The 15193-nt window shown below is 41.1% G+C and overlaps 1 protein-coding gene across 4 annotated transcripts in view; it reads left to right on the top strand.

The window, feature by feature from the left end:
* Window positions 1-15193, top strand: part of BEND6 (BEN domain containing 6) — a 310591-nt gene that overhangs the window by 126578 nt on the left and 168820 nt on the right. The gene's annotated exons all lie outside the window — the stretch shown is intronic.

Here is a 15193-nt window from a genome sequence, read left to right as displayed (position 1 = left end):
AAATAAGCAATTTAAATTCATGTGACAAATGCCTGTCCCCTTGCTGGTTTTGCAGTGGCAGTAGCAAGGCGGCGCACTGGTGTCAGCCAGGGCTCCCGTTTCTGAAACTAGCCAGGCGCCTCGTGGCACAAGAACTTGATGTGAAACTATAACCTTATGACAGTCCCTGACAAATATTTTTGTCTTTGTAATCGTAAATGGATCAAACGGTATTTGTACTGTGGCAAAAATGACTCAAACTGATACCACATTATTTTGCTCTGTTTATATAACTAGAAGAAGAGAAACACATTTTGAACCTTTTGAAATGTGAAAGATATGACACCGTTTGAAGCAAAATCGTTTTTTTCCATTTGTATTATAAGAGTTTCAAAACAGAGCAAAATAAATTTGCTAATTGTTTCACAGTAGAAGGCTGCTTAGAGTATGTTTTTGAAATCTTCACAACCGTGTAAAATGGTAAAAAGGCAAAATTCCCGTTCTTGTGTTTAACAATTATTTTACAATATATTTTCACATCTATATGCTAGAGCAAAAAAAAAACAGTAAATAAGGACTAGGGTAAATTCGCTTGCTTTATTTCATGTCACACCAGAAGCAAAATAAAACAAAATTGCTAACCCCAGACCCACAAATGATGTAATAAGCTATGAAGGCTGGTTTATTCTTCTTTGTTGAAACACCAGTGAGATAAAATCAACCCTTCCACCAGAAACCTCCACGTTTTAGCATAACATAAGTTTTGAATACAAAGAACCATATGAAATTCGAAAATCAAAAAAATGAAATATAGACCATAGACATCAGAAGCTATGTTCATAGGTAGGAAAAAGATATTGTCAATTAAAGAACCCAACAGTACTAAATATGTAACTCCGTCAGGCTGAAGTATGATCTGTCGTACTACTTTATGTTGTAATCTCTCCACCACCAAGGCTTCTCGAACTTTCACTGATATCACAATCTCCACTACACGCCATCCTCCCTTGACCGTCTGCCTTTCATCATTCACGTATTTGGCCAGCCTCAACATGCACCAGACCACTCTTGCCCCCAACAAAACACCAATCCTTCTCCCCTCAGAAATCTTATGCAGGTCTAAATATTTTGAGTCCCATTTCTTCACAAATTTGGGACCTTCAAATTAGAAACACTCTCCAACATTCTATCTTCTCTACACAGTGCCTTAATTTTGATCATACATATAATGTTATCACCATCGATGCCCTTTTCTTCTAGCTGGCTCTTCCCACTATGAATCTTTGCACCTGGATTCACACTTGAGTCGCAATATGTTCAATTTGGACACTGTAATATTCTCTCTCAAGCATACAAAAGGTGACACTGTTAGGGATGTACCCAAATAGGGTTGCTTCTCAGCATCTTTTAGGGAACAACCCTATTCACAACTATATTCCTCTCTCTGGCTGGTAGTATTCATCTCTCACCATACTTAGCTTGCCTAACTTATCCTTCCACCATAGACACACAATTCCTCTCTGACATTACAAACATTTCTCCCTTCTTCCGATATTCCATGTTACTCCGGCCATTTTTGAGCCACAAAACTCTTAACTGCCTTTAATGCAGTATCATCAGCTTTGGGCTATTCTTCTGGTCTCAGACAGTCTTCTTTAATGCAGGAGATTAATAACTTTTCTTTTCAACTTGCACCTCATCTACTTCTCCATGAAGTGGCAACCTCAATAGAAAATCTGCCATCCGATTTTTCAGCCCAGGCAAAACGTCCAAATAAAAATAGTATTTTCTCAGTCCTTCAAATCACCTGCTCAAATGTGTGTGGCCTCTTTTCACCTTTTGGTCAGAAAAACTCCACTAATAGGTAATGATATATCCTCGCTATGAAGGTAAAAGATAAAGTGCTTCACTGTCTTAAAACAGGCTGATGTCTCATGTTCTATCACAGAGTAGCGTTCCTCCACACCCTTCAAAGCAGAGGACTCAAAAGTCACTAGTCTTTTTTCTTCATCCACAGTTTCCAAAAGAACAGCCCCTTGCCCCCTGAGACCAGCATTTGTGGTCAAAGCTGTTTTCCTCTTCAGGTCAGAAACTCTTAATGTGAGCATTCTACTTATCCCTTCCTTGATATATTGGATTGCCTCATTACATTCTGTGGTTTTATCAGGCATTTGGGTTGACCATGGCAAAAAGCCTGATTAACCCAGACTAATACTCTGATTGTCCCATAAATAACCTTAGCTGACCTTTATTTTAGGTGCATTAACAGTTGCTTTGGTCAACTCCATCTAGGGCTGGATCCCTACACTTGAAATAGTATGGCCCACATAAGAGACCATCTCAAGCTGGAATATCCACTTTTCTTTCTTGAGTATAGGCCACTTCAAACAGTAATAAAGTGAAATCACAACACAAGAAAAATCCCACACCAATTTATGAAAATATAGTAAATTTTAATAAATAATTTAAGATCAAAACGACACAAGTTCCAATCATTAGAATCAGAGATATTCAATTTTGAAGATTAAAGTGAACATAGCACTGAAAAGCACAAAGCGCAACTTTGGATATTTGTTCGCCTCAGACTGGTACAAAGTCAAACATTCAGGCCATCTGCAACTCCATCTGCGATGAAGTGTGGGCCAGGTGCAGAGATGCAGTTAGGCCCGCTGAACAAGAGAATCTTAAATCCTGGTTGCGGAGTCTTGTGTTGAGGATGTGTTGCACACCTGAGTTGACCAATCAGTGCAATGAGCAGTTAGGCTGCAATACATGGTCCTGTGTCGTCATCAAGGACCCTGTCAACGTGATGCAAGGGCCTTTGTCGAGAAGACTTTGCTCAGTGGCATTTCCGTTTGGGCTCAAGGAATAAGGTGGCACCACTTGGCAGAAAAGACTCGTAGATGGTAGAGCCAGGTGCTGGTATCAAGATTGTTGGAACCTTCTGTCCCAGAGACTGCAGTCAGGTGGCCAGCCAACTAGCCCATGAGTCACTCTAGGATCCTGGGTTCAACAGATACAGGTTCAGTACTTCTTACCCAGGAAAGAGGGCAGCAGGCAGCAGAACAGCATAGCACAGCAGCAGTCCTTCCTTTTGGCAGAGTCCAGAGGGCCAGAAGTGTGCTGGAGAGTTGGTGTCTGAGGTCTAATATTTATACCTGGTGAAGTGGGAGAAGCTGTAGAGGTTTCCTAGTGAAGTGCACAGGTTACCTGCCTACCCTGCCCAGGCTCCAGACTAACTACAGTGTATATGCAATCATTTTTGTGAAGGCAGGACACAACCTATTCAGGTGTAAGTGGGACTGTGCCTAACTCCGCCCTCCCATCCTGCTAGTGATGGTCCATCCAGGCACACCTAAACTCGCTATTGTGTGGTTGTTTAGGAGGAATAGAAAAAGACCAACTGCCAGCTACACTCAGTCATGTGACCCAGAGAGAGGCTACAGGCATTAAAGGCCTGATTTAGATCTCAGTGGAGGGACTACTCCAACGTAACAGTGACGGATATCCCATCTGCCGAAATCTAAATGCCATTGTTTTCTATGGTATTTAGATTTCGGAGGACAGAATATCTGTCACCGTTGCAATGGTGTAACCCCTCTGCTGGGATCTAAATTAGTCCCTAAATGGCTAAGACAGGAAATGCCAACTTTGTAAATGTGGTATTTTCAAATTTGTGTCCAAAAATCCGACTTCGTCATAAAAAAGGATTCTTCATTTCAATTCCAAAAACAAAAACCATGAACTGTTTATCTGTTCCCATTTGGAAGTTACAGCTTATTAAATGTAAGGCAGGCCTAGCAATAGTAAAAAACGGATTTAAGTTTTTCACTATCAGGGCATGTAAAACATGTCCAACTTTTTAAATACACTGCATCCTGCCATCTGGACTGCTCAGGGCCTCCACTAGAGGTGACGTACATGTGTTAAAAAGGAAAGTATGGACCCGGCAAAAGGTTTGTTTTGTCAGGTTGAAATGGCAGTTTAAAACTGCATACACTTGCTGCAATGGAAAGCCTGAGACCTGTTTGAAGAGCTACTTAAGTGGGTGGTACAATAAGTGCTGCCAGACCACTAGAAGTATAGCATTTACAGGCCCTGGGTACATGCAGTACTATTTATCTAGGGACTTACAAGTAAATTAAATATGCCAGTTGGGTATAAGCCATGTCCGTCTCGTTTCAGGAAGGGAGCACAGTACTTTAGCACTGGTTAGCAGTATTAAAGTGTGCAGAGTTCTAAGATCAGCAGAAGCAAGATCAACAAAAATAGGAGGGGTGAAACCAATATCTTTGGGGGAGAACTAGCCAAAGGCTGACAGGTCTAACATTTATGAAAACATGCTGCAGATAATGCCAGCCACCCAAACTACATTCTTTTGAAACAATATGCTCCCAAATTTGTTACAAATAATGTTAAAAGCCTGGATCACTCACTAGCTGATGAGAGATTCTTGACACTAAAATGACAGTCAGCTGAGAGAGCAGACAAAGCGTTAGAGAGCAGTAGCTTCCTATCTGTCCAGATATTCATCTAAAGATCTCTACACACATGTACATTTCCAGCCGTCATCCTTGGCTGCCAAAACCAAAGGCGACAGCAATTCTGAAGGTTCTGTCTCTATTACCCCAAGCTATAATAATCTTCTCAAGTCTTTTCTCACTGGGGGCATCATAAGGCTGTGCACCGTATTAACCTTATGGCCCACATGTGTATGGTTACTTTTCAATACAAGCGGATGCTCAAACTCTTTGAGTAATCCAACTGTGTCTTTGAAAAGTTCGGGTAAGTATTCAAATATGTTCCCACGGTCTCCAGTCTGTGAGATCAACAAAACTTGTTCTGAGGCCTTAAGGGTTTAATATAATTTCTGTATTCTTTTGCTGCCTCCAGCCTAAAAGGTGGTCTCCTCTTCTTGCTACATAATTTGTGTCCCTAAAAGTTATTTTTATAACAGTTTACCGAATTAGGTCAATTTAATAGGATTTATGCCCAGAGGTAAAACTTTTATATACTAATTGCAAACATTTCTCTTTCAGTTCTTACCACCAACTAAAGTATAAGGAATTCTGGAATCTGGAACCATTACCTCCTTTCCACCAATTTGTATTGCACATTGGCATTGTCAAATCATTAGTGTTTACTTGTTGCGCCCCTCAGACAACTGCAATACAAACTTCTCTCCACTGCTCTTTCTTTCCTCAGTCACACTTACTTTCTCTTTGTGGCACACCCTTAAATAATGAATGGCCTTGTTTGGCACATTTCCTACAACTCACATTTTTTGGCAGAACAATAGCTTCTATTGGAAGTGTGCCTAGGATTACCGTACCCTTAGCAAATATTTTTTATGTTTCTGTTTTTGGGTTTGCCCTACTCAAATTCTGGTATGTTGGTAACTTTGTGAAATGCGTCTGCAAGTCCTTAAAGAAACATAACTCACAACAAAAACTCTTTCACACTTGACAATTTGCAAAATGGTTCAGATGACAATCTCTTCTGACATTTATCTGCAGTTTTTTCTGTTTAGGATACAGGATGCTGATCCACAGTAAGAAAATAATACTCAAAAAGGCAATCTTTCCAACAGGGTGCATGAAATAATAAAAAGCTTCTTACCAGAGACCAGTCAGGTGTATTCTTGTCTTCTGCTTCTTAGTTCATTGATCCACAGGGCAATTAAATTAAAAATGATGGGCAGCTGTTAAAATCAGTTCACTAATAGCATGTAAGGGTAAGTAAAACTGGAAAGGCAGTCCGACTAGGGGCCTTAGTCCTTATGTACTACCTTCAAAGCTTTCAACATGAATAGCATTACTTGATTTCACTATCATAGGCAGCCTCAGGAAGAAAAGGCAGACAAGGGAGGAGATGCAGCCTGAAATCAGTTCAACATCCTGTGATACTGGGAAAATCAATAATGCAATCTGGTGCTCATGTAAAGCACTCTAATGCCCTTGGACAAAGTTAGCACTGTAAAAAATTAGGAAATGGGGTGGGGTCGGGAGTTTCCTGAGGAAGGGTGATATGAAACGCACATGTGAATTCTGCAGCTTTGAAGAAAGTATAAGATCACCTCTAGGCAAAGGAAAATGAATCATGGTATGGGAGGGGCACTCACGCACATTCTGTGATGCCCATGTACATGGCCACAATAGGTTATGCTTGTTGTGCAGGCGATGTTCCAGGGCCCTCGATTTGCCTCTCAGAAAACCTCAGTAGGATACTTGTATAGCAATGCACTGTTTCATGTTTTCTTTTAGACACAAAAGGGCATTGTAAACTAATCTAGGTGTGCAGAAACAGCACTAGAAAAACAACAGCCAAGTAATCGTAATAAGTTTATTAGCAAAGTTAATTAAAACCAACACTAATCACATAGTTGTGCCCTATAATAATTCAAACGTGCTCTTAAAGCTAAACTTTAAGTACACGCAATATAAACAGTCCACAATAATTAATACTGATCATTTTTTTGCCATTTGTTTAAGCACAATATAAAAAGGTGACCCCCATCAGCTTGTCATAATACTAAATCTTTAGGCTAAAAACGGGGTATTGAGTTCAAGCACTCGCTTGCAGCCATAGATAAAGTGACAGTGCATCCCAGTTGCTAACGTAAAACACAATCAAGTTCAAAAAGACAAGACATATTAAAACTGGTTTGTCAATCTAAACAGCTCAAAACTCCCCCATAATGCACGCTAACCCTTCAAATCTAAAAATGAGCTTTGTTTTCTCAACCCACCCAGTTTACTAAGATTTACCATTGAGTACTCATTAACGTGGACCCGTAAATCATTACAGCAACTGTGCCATTCAGTTATTATTTAAGTAATACCTACTCAGCTATATATGCCATTTCTTCGTAGGACTGCACCATGAATTTAGTCCCCCAACAAGAACACGGGATTGAGGTACCACTTAACCATCTAATAACGAGCGTATGTTCAGTGACTTACGAATGTATTTCAAGTACTTTCTCCTATATTTTGACAATGCTGGACACACTAAAAAAACATGAAGAAGTGACTCTTGTTTATACCCACAAAGGCGACAAGATAGTGACTGTGATTGCTTGGTTTCCATCATACCAAAACGCAATAGCATGGATTGATGTTTCAACGACTGAGTAAAGGGTACCGCTGGATATTCCTGAGCCCGTAAAGTTTTGTATGATGTAATATGGTCCAGCTGTGTCGCCTTGTAGAGAGCGTGTTTTTGTCAGTAATTAAAGACAGTAACCGAGTGGCAGCGTTTGCTCGCCTGTAAAACTCCACATGCATCTTGCAAGCCTAGATCCCTTATAGAATAGTTTAGGTGATGACCCCATGAGCCTTTATCATTAAAATGCTGTTGCACCTCAATTTCTATCCAGCATAGGTTGTTGATGGTACCAGTCTCTGCTGCTCGCAGTCTCCAATAGAATTTAATATAAGCACATTTACTCTGCTGCTCATAGTTTTTCAGACCAAATTCTAAGCGTACCTGAGCTGGGTAGACTGAACGCGGGATCTGGAACACTGTTTTGTAGGCCTTCGTTTGAATTCGGTTGTAGAAAGCTGTTTCCTTACCCAGCATTATTTCGGCCCTACAAGTGACTGTTGGCATTAGCTGTGCTGACATAACGGAAAGCAGCTGGTGATATGACGTGCACCTCAATTACTGTTTTAATGTCTTGAAACCATAGGTCAAGGATTGGGCATTTGCTTGAGCAGCAACAAGCTGAGATGTAAAGGTCAAATGATGATCCACAGTGAAACCCAAGTATTTGAATGTAGAGGCAAACTCCCCCTGAGTTCCATTAATGAACCACGCAAATGATTTGAACTTCGAATCAACCAAACGGACTACCTTCGTTTTGTTCAAGTTCAATTCCAGACCTTGCTTAGTAATATAAATATTAAGTTCATCAATGCTGTTCTGTAGTCCAACTGGTGTTTGACTGAGTAGAGCTATGTCATCTGCGTACTGTAGCCATGCTATTCCTTCCTGGGCCAAAACAGGCAGATGACTATTCACGGGTGCAACAGCATAGGGGCTAGTACACATACTTGCTTTAGACCATTTGCAGATTGAATTCTGTTAGTGGCTTGGTCACCTTCTCCAATCTTGACTTGCGACTTGCGTCAAAAGACTACTGGGGAGGCCCCAACCTTTCAATTTTTCCCTTAGATGAATTCTTGGCACAAGCAAATAATCAACTTTTCTTAAGTCTGGCTTTAATACCAAGCAAAGCCAGTGCTGCTAGATTGGTTAAAGCCCCCATGCCAGCTCTTTAGCCTCTCTGACTTTGTGGTAATAGATGTCCTTCGTGTATCCATAATGATAGTTGTTGCAACAAACAAGCTGCATAAAGCTTTGCTTCAACGTCGATCAAGGCTATTAGCCTGCAGTTTAAAGGGGAAGCTGGGTTACATGTCTTATATATCGGGTAGAAGATGCTGGCTTTCCATGCATCTGAGAGCCACTTTGTACCCTGGAAATCATTAAATAGCAGCACCAGATAATAAGCCCAGTATGTTATTTCGCCTCCAAAAAGGGCATTTGGGATTCCACTCTGACCAGCGGCCCCTTCCAATTTTAAATTCTCGATGAGACCTTTCAGCTGTTCAATGTCTATGTCCATTAGAGTGAGTTCTTGTTCAATGTCAAGCGTGGACGAATCTGTTTTCAGCTTCACTCTAAAGCCAAAGTTGGTCATGCTTGGATTGTGGTGAATTGCAGCCAGAGAGACCTCCCCCTTCCTTTGATGGTCTGGGAGTGAATGCATTCTTACTACATGGGCTTCCCAAGTGGCAGCGTCTATACCTGCATTAGAATGACGATTTTTACGCTGGCCTAGCCCGTTCACCAATTGCCAGAACTTTTTATTATTCTTCTGTTTATTGGTCATGAGGGGCTTAGTCCACAGATCTTCATCGTATCTCCGTTTCTCCATCCAGCAGTTTTTCTTATATATAGCTGTCAGTTCAAGAAGCCTGGTTTTATCAGGGATCTTTCCCAATCGTATATACTTTGCCACTTTTTTGTTTCACTAGAGACTTTATTTTTTATTTTGCACAGCGTTCTGTTGTACCATGGATGCTCTTTAGTGCCACCATTAACTTTTTTATTTGCCTTGATTGCTGTTATTGGAAGATGCTTTTTAATCGGGAATTTGTTCAATAGTGAGTCACATAAATGCTTCCAAGCCTTCACGCATTCTCCTGGTTTCAATTCTGCTTGTTCCTGCTTTTTTTGTTTTTCTTTGAGCTCTTCAAGAGACCCTGCACAGCGGTACACTTCTTCCATCACTTTCTGGATACCTGGCCCCTGCCATTTTAGTGTTTTGTATCATAAGTCACAGGGGCAGAGATTATGATATTTGCAGATGGAAGCCGCTTTCATTCATGCCATATCTTTATTAATTGTGGAAAGTGGTCGCTCTCTGGACGTACTTGAATATTGTAATCAGAGACTGATGGCAGTGCAGTTTCACTAATTAACGTAAAGTCGATTGTAGATTTTTTTGTACCACTTGAGAAAGTTACTGGTGCAGAGGGAACGTCCACTGGAAGGGACGTCCAGCGATGCAGGCCAAGATTTTCAAACCTTTTTTTCAGATGCATTCCATGGTAATGTAAACACTGTTTTATGCTACCTTTACTCAAATCTATGTTGAAGTCACCTGACACAATAAAGCTGGCATCTTCATGCTGCCTCTGCAGCATTTTTATGATACTTAACAATGTTTCCATATTTTTCCCTATTTTGATCTTTATTCAGGTGAATATATACATTAATTAGCACCAATGTTCTGTCAGAGCCAGATGGTTCTTTGGATTCTAACTTAAATGGCAGCAGCCAGTCGATTCCAAGGTCAATCTGTTTGATGACTCAGTTGATTTTAGTTGAACAGAACGTTGTGAGGCCACCTTTAGAATGTCCAAATCTTTGAGGTTGTTTAGCAGCGACATTCATCCCAATGTATCCAGAGATTTGAATCGGCTCCATACACCAGGTTTCCTGGAACATAATAATATCCAATTGTTGTAGGAACATGAGCGCCACCATGTTGGTTACCAAATGTTTCAAACCACGGGAGTTCCAGGAGCATATGTAAATGCTGTGATCTGTTGCTGTTTGCCATCTTGGTTTTCTGTCAGGACCAATTGCAACTATAGTCTTTAATTTTGCCTTTCTACCTGTTTGCGGGTCGAAGGCTTACCAATAAATACTTGTTGGATCATGCCATGATGGAGCATACTTTGGTGCTTTACTATAGTTACATTTTCCCGTCTACCTGGGGAGATTTTGACTCCAAACGCCCCTTTTAACACTGGGCCCCCCATCTCTTTTTCCGGGAGCAAGGGGATTGGGTATCGAAGAGGTTCTAATTTATGTAGCACAATGTCCCATGCGCTAAAAGTATCTTGATGTACTAGAATTTGGTCAACAATGGCGACGAGGCCTAAGATGTTAATGTTGCCTCTTTATCCCTGTTATTCGGATGGGGAATAAACTCACCCGTTCTCTACTCTCTCGTGGATATATGGTCCATAGGCTGAATTGCGTTTCTGAGCTTAGTTATTGTTCCTCTTTTTAAGATGTCAAAAGCCCCCTTTGAATTATAACAAGGGATTCAGAGTAGTTTATTGTCTTACGGAGCCACATTATGATGCAATATCTGGCATCCTGGTGATCTTATTAGTACCGGGCTTTTTGAATAATTGTTTGGCCATAGGTGCTATTCCTTGCTGATGATCGACTTGTTGTTTCCAGCAAGATGGTTTTGTGAGATTGTGCAATTTTGGGTAGCTGAAGATTTTTGGTTGTTTTCCCAATATTTACCTGCTTCTGACCTGGCATTGTCCCATTGAATGCCTTGTCCTGGGTGCTGGCAAGTGATAGATTCCTCTTCCAAGGATTCGCTTACAGCCACCTCACCTTGCCAGGGCTTCCACCCCAACCGCTGATAATAATTGGGCTGTTTATCTTGAGTGAAAGATTTTGCCATTTTGGTTGACTTCTGAGAGGAGAAGCTCTTACCATAGGGTTATCCTCACTGTCCTGCTGCACTTCCATCAGCTGTATGGACTTTTTCCTGCTTTCTACCTTGTTAACATTGTCTGTCCCCTCTGGTTCCTTGCTCAGCGTGCCATTTGACTAAGAAAATGACTTCCATGTTCTTTTGCTGGACCCCCTTAAACTTCTTTTGAGCTTTCCTTTGTTGTTTCTTTTCCCTTTTCATGAGTGAGGCCTCATGCACTGTGGGTTCCTTAACTGCTACTCCCACAGTCCCACCCCTAGCAGAGCTTATTTCTAGGGTACTGAGCCATGACTTACATTCAAATATACTCAAAATCCTTTCTTGAAGAGGAGGATGATTACCATTTGGGTTTTTACTTTCCTGTAGAATTTCAAATTTGTTGAGTTCATCTTTCTTATCCACAGGGCTTTTATGCACCATATCTCCCTTGAAGCAAAGGTGATCTTGAGTTCTGAGGGCCTAAGTCTTTACTTCTTTCAAGATGTTGTTTAAAATTTCTTTGGCCTTATGAGAATTGTCGCCTACAGTGGCGCATTGACATGTCACTTGTTGAGTTTAAGAATGGGTTTGAGCCCTTCTTATGAAGTCATTTAACATTTGAAGCTTCTTATCAGTACTCACTATGTGCATTGCCAAGATGTTAAGTAATTCTACCTGAGTGTCCTGTTAATCTGCTTGAAAGTGAATCGTTGTGGACATCGCATCCATGGTCGATAACAAAGCCCTCCACGAGTCTCCTGAGCCACTTGATGCTGGAAGTTCCACATTAAATTTAGCTCCAGTTAAAAGGACCACTGGGGCATTGGCTCCCTTTTGACGGGCCAATGTGATATCCATTGCGATTACCTGCGTGTCTGAGTTCCTAGGACTCGTTGTGTTGCTCAGAGAGTCTTCCTTCACTGGTGAACTAGTACTGCAGGTAAGACGCTGGCTTGAGATTACTTTTAAGATTTCCGAACACCCTCCCCTCCTTGCCTAGCATAGGTGTTCAAAAGCTGATCCTCATTTATCTGACCCTCACTGGCAGCCTCTTTGCTTAAAAATATATATGAGCAAGTTTCTGAAAGGTCGATTAATGGTTGGTCCTTCATCATTATGCAGTCAGTATCGTTTTCCCCTTCAATGATTGACCAATATGTGATGGGGAGCTCTGACTTCAGTTGTTCCAGTTGCTGAGGTTTAAAGTGGAGAATAAATCAAATGGTAGCAGTGTGGATTTCTGCCTTAGTGATCGAGCTTGAATTACTAGAATGCGGATAAAATGAGTTACTTGCTACTGTGTCGACTCAATGCCTTTCCATGTCCTGAGAGGACTTCTCGGTCTGATCCTCCCCTGGAGAACCTTGTCTTTGCCTCTTTGCTGCTTTTTTCTCCTCTGTGTTAATGTCATCCTTGCTTCTCTGCCAAAATTTCAGACTTGTGGCAGAGTTATTCGGCCAGTGCTAGGATTCTTGTACTGGTAAGGGGTGTTAAGCAGCTTCCCTTAGGCACAAGCCGCAGCTGTCTATTACTGGCCGCTTCCGTGCAAAAAATGGTGGGCTGCAGCCTAATGTCTTTGGAGAACTCACACCCTCTATCTTGGCCTCTGACACCAGACGCCGAGTATATATATCGTGGGTTGTTAAATTCAGTGGCTTATCGTGACTTCCTACTAAATTAAGCCTCTTTAAAAGACTCTGTGCAGGCCAGTTAGTACTACTTGCTTACTTGGTGCTTACTTGCTGCGTGTTCCCTTTTACTGCTCGTTACTTGCTTGTTGCGTTTTTAGTGTGTCCTGTTATGAACTCCTGGTCTTCTGGGCTCCTAAACTCTACTCCATGGCCCGGGCCTTTGCCCTCCTCTTTTTCTGCAGCACCAGCACCAGCTGAGACCTACACCAACACCAGTCCCTACACCAGTGCCTCCTGTCTAGGCACGTTCTATCCAGGCACATTCCGGGACCACAGCACCTTTTGCTCTACTGATAGCTACACCACTGGGCGTGCTTCTGTCTTCAGCCAATATTTATCTGTACCTGCAACAACTGAGCTGAGAGAAGCAAGTGGTCTCCATCAAACGCAACAGCACTAGATTTTAACATTAACGTAAAAGAAAGTGGCACACCTGAGGTAGAGATGGTAAGACATATCTGTCAACCACATATAAATTCATTCCCAACATAGAAGGCAACTGCAACTATGTGCTGAGAATCTAGGGTGCTCACTCTGCCCAGGGTTTGGATCTCATTGGAGAAGCTTTCATTGAGGGCATAGTTGTAATTGTATTTATATAGTGCTTACTACCCCTGACAAGGCATCAAAGCTCTTTTCGGTGAGTAGCAGGCTACTCAGGAACCCAAGAGGAATTTGTGGTGGATTAGTAGGGAAATATGAGTACAGCATTAGTATTATTATGAGTTAATTTGAGCAGAGGATATGTACATTTGTTAGTTGGATCGACTAGAATAATAGAGGGATAGAGGATAGAAGAATCCAGAAGTGCTGATTGGGAGATTATAGTAATAGAATGAGGCTTGGGATGAGTAAAGGAGAGATGGAGGAGGGAAGAGTCTGTGGAAAGGTGTTAGGGAGATCATAGTAGCAGGAGGGGATTTGGATGTGTCAAAGGAGAGTTAAATGAGGGAGAATTTAGTAGGGTTGTTTGGGAGGTCATGGTAGTAAACTGAGGTTTGGGGTGAGCTAGATGAAGTAGAGAAGGGAAGAGTTTAGGCAGGGTTACTTTGGAGATTAAAGTAGTAGAATGGGTTTGAGATGAGTCAGAGTGGGGATGGAGGATAGATTGATAGAGACATAGGGTGATGGGGAGACAGGGTAAAGGTTACGAGAGTAAAATGTATGTGATTTTTCATTTATTTATTAATTAATTTATTTATATAAATAAATATATAGGAAACATTTCTGCACTTATTCAGAAAAAGCAGAAAGAAGTCGCACTGCTCAAAATTAATGGCTGAGACCTGTAAATCCATGTTGAAGCTACTGGTTAAATATGCTACCATGGATTTAGAACAAGTGACTGAAGAATTGATCAAAATGAGGGAACTTGTGGATAAACATCCAGAACAGGAACTTATAAAGAACTTTTTGTCTTTGATGGATAAGAGGTTGGAAAAATATGAAGAGGAGATTAAACAGAGGAAGAAAAGAAAGTTTTTGCGAGACAAGCAAGATTATGCCCCAGGGAGAATTTTGACCTTTGGTCGGAGATATGATGAGGCTATTAAACAATATAAAACATTCGGGTGTTGGAGGAAACAGGAACTGGCTACATCGGAATACAGCTCGGATAATTATTCCTCAGACTATGATGAGACTCAGGTGTTACTTGGCAAAGACCCTGTTCCCTTTACTTCACTGGAAGAATATCGTTTTTTACAACAAAATCAGACTGGTCGGGCCGACTATCAAGAAGAAGAGAAGAAAACAGCGTAAGAGAAGAAGGACACGTAGGGGGCAATGGAAGTGCCAAAGGTGTAACCACACATGGCAGATTCATGAGGCAAACAAAGAAGAAATGACAGGGGAAGTTTCCCCAACTGTTATTAATTTATCGCAACATCAATTAACTCCTGCTGAGTGTTCTCTTCTGGAATTGGGTTTGTCTTTTTGCCCCACTGCTGATTTTGACTTTTGTTGGACAAGGATTGACTTATTTTTGTTTTTACGTAAATTGAAATTGAGGAAATTGTTCTTACAGCAAGAGGATAAGAAAAGCCTTTCAGACCCAAATATGACTTCATCCACTACTATTGAAATGGATGTCTCTGGCATGAGTGAACGTGAATTCCTTGAGTCTATGGATGTAGAATTGGGTAGACCTGTGTTTACACATTTTAAGCCGAAATCCAGGTTTAATCCATCTACTACACATGATTTGATTGACACCTTTCATGAAGTTGTCATTCGAGATTTATTTCAAATGTGGCACACTATTAAGAGGAGGAATAGTCAGTTTAATCTCAATCATGAGCAAAGAACGGCATTGAAAAGTTTAATTGATGATCATAATGTTGTAATTAAACCCTCAGATAAAGGGGGTAATGTTGTTCTTTGGGATGTGAATAAGTATTGTAGTGAAGCAGAAAGACAACTCAAGAAAAAGAGCGATTATGAGATTACAGCCATGCTCAATTACAATCATTCAATTGACCAATATCATAGTAAATTGTTCGATTGGAGAGAC

Source organism: Pleurodeles waltl, chromosome 5 (assembly GCF_031143425.1).
Source record: "Pleurodeles waltl isolate 20211129_DDA chromosome 5, aPleWal1.hap1.20221129, whole genome shotgun sequence".
Classification (NCBI taxonomy): Eukaryota; Metazoa; Chordata; class Amphibia; order Caudata; family Salamandridae; genus Pleurodeles; species Pleurodeles waltl.
Note: the sequence above shows the minus strand (reverse complement) of the source record. Positions and strands in the feature narration are given on the sequence as shown.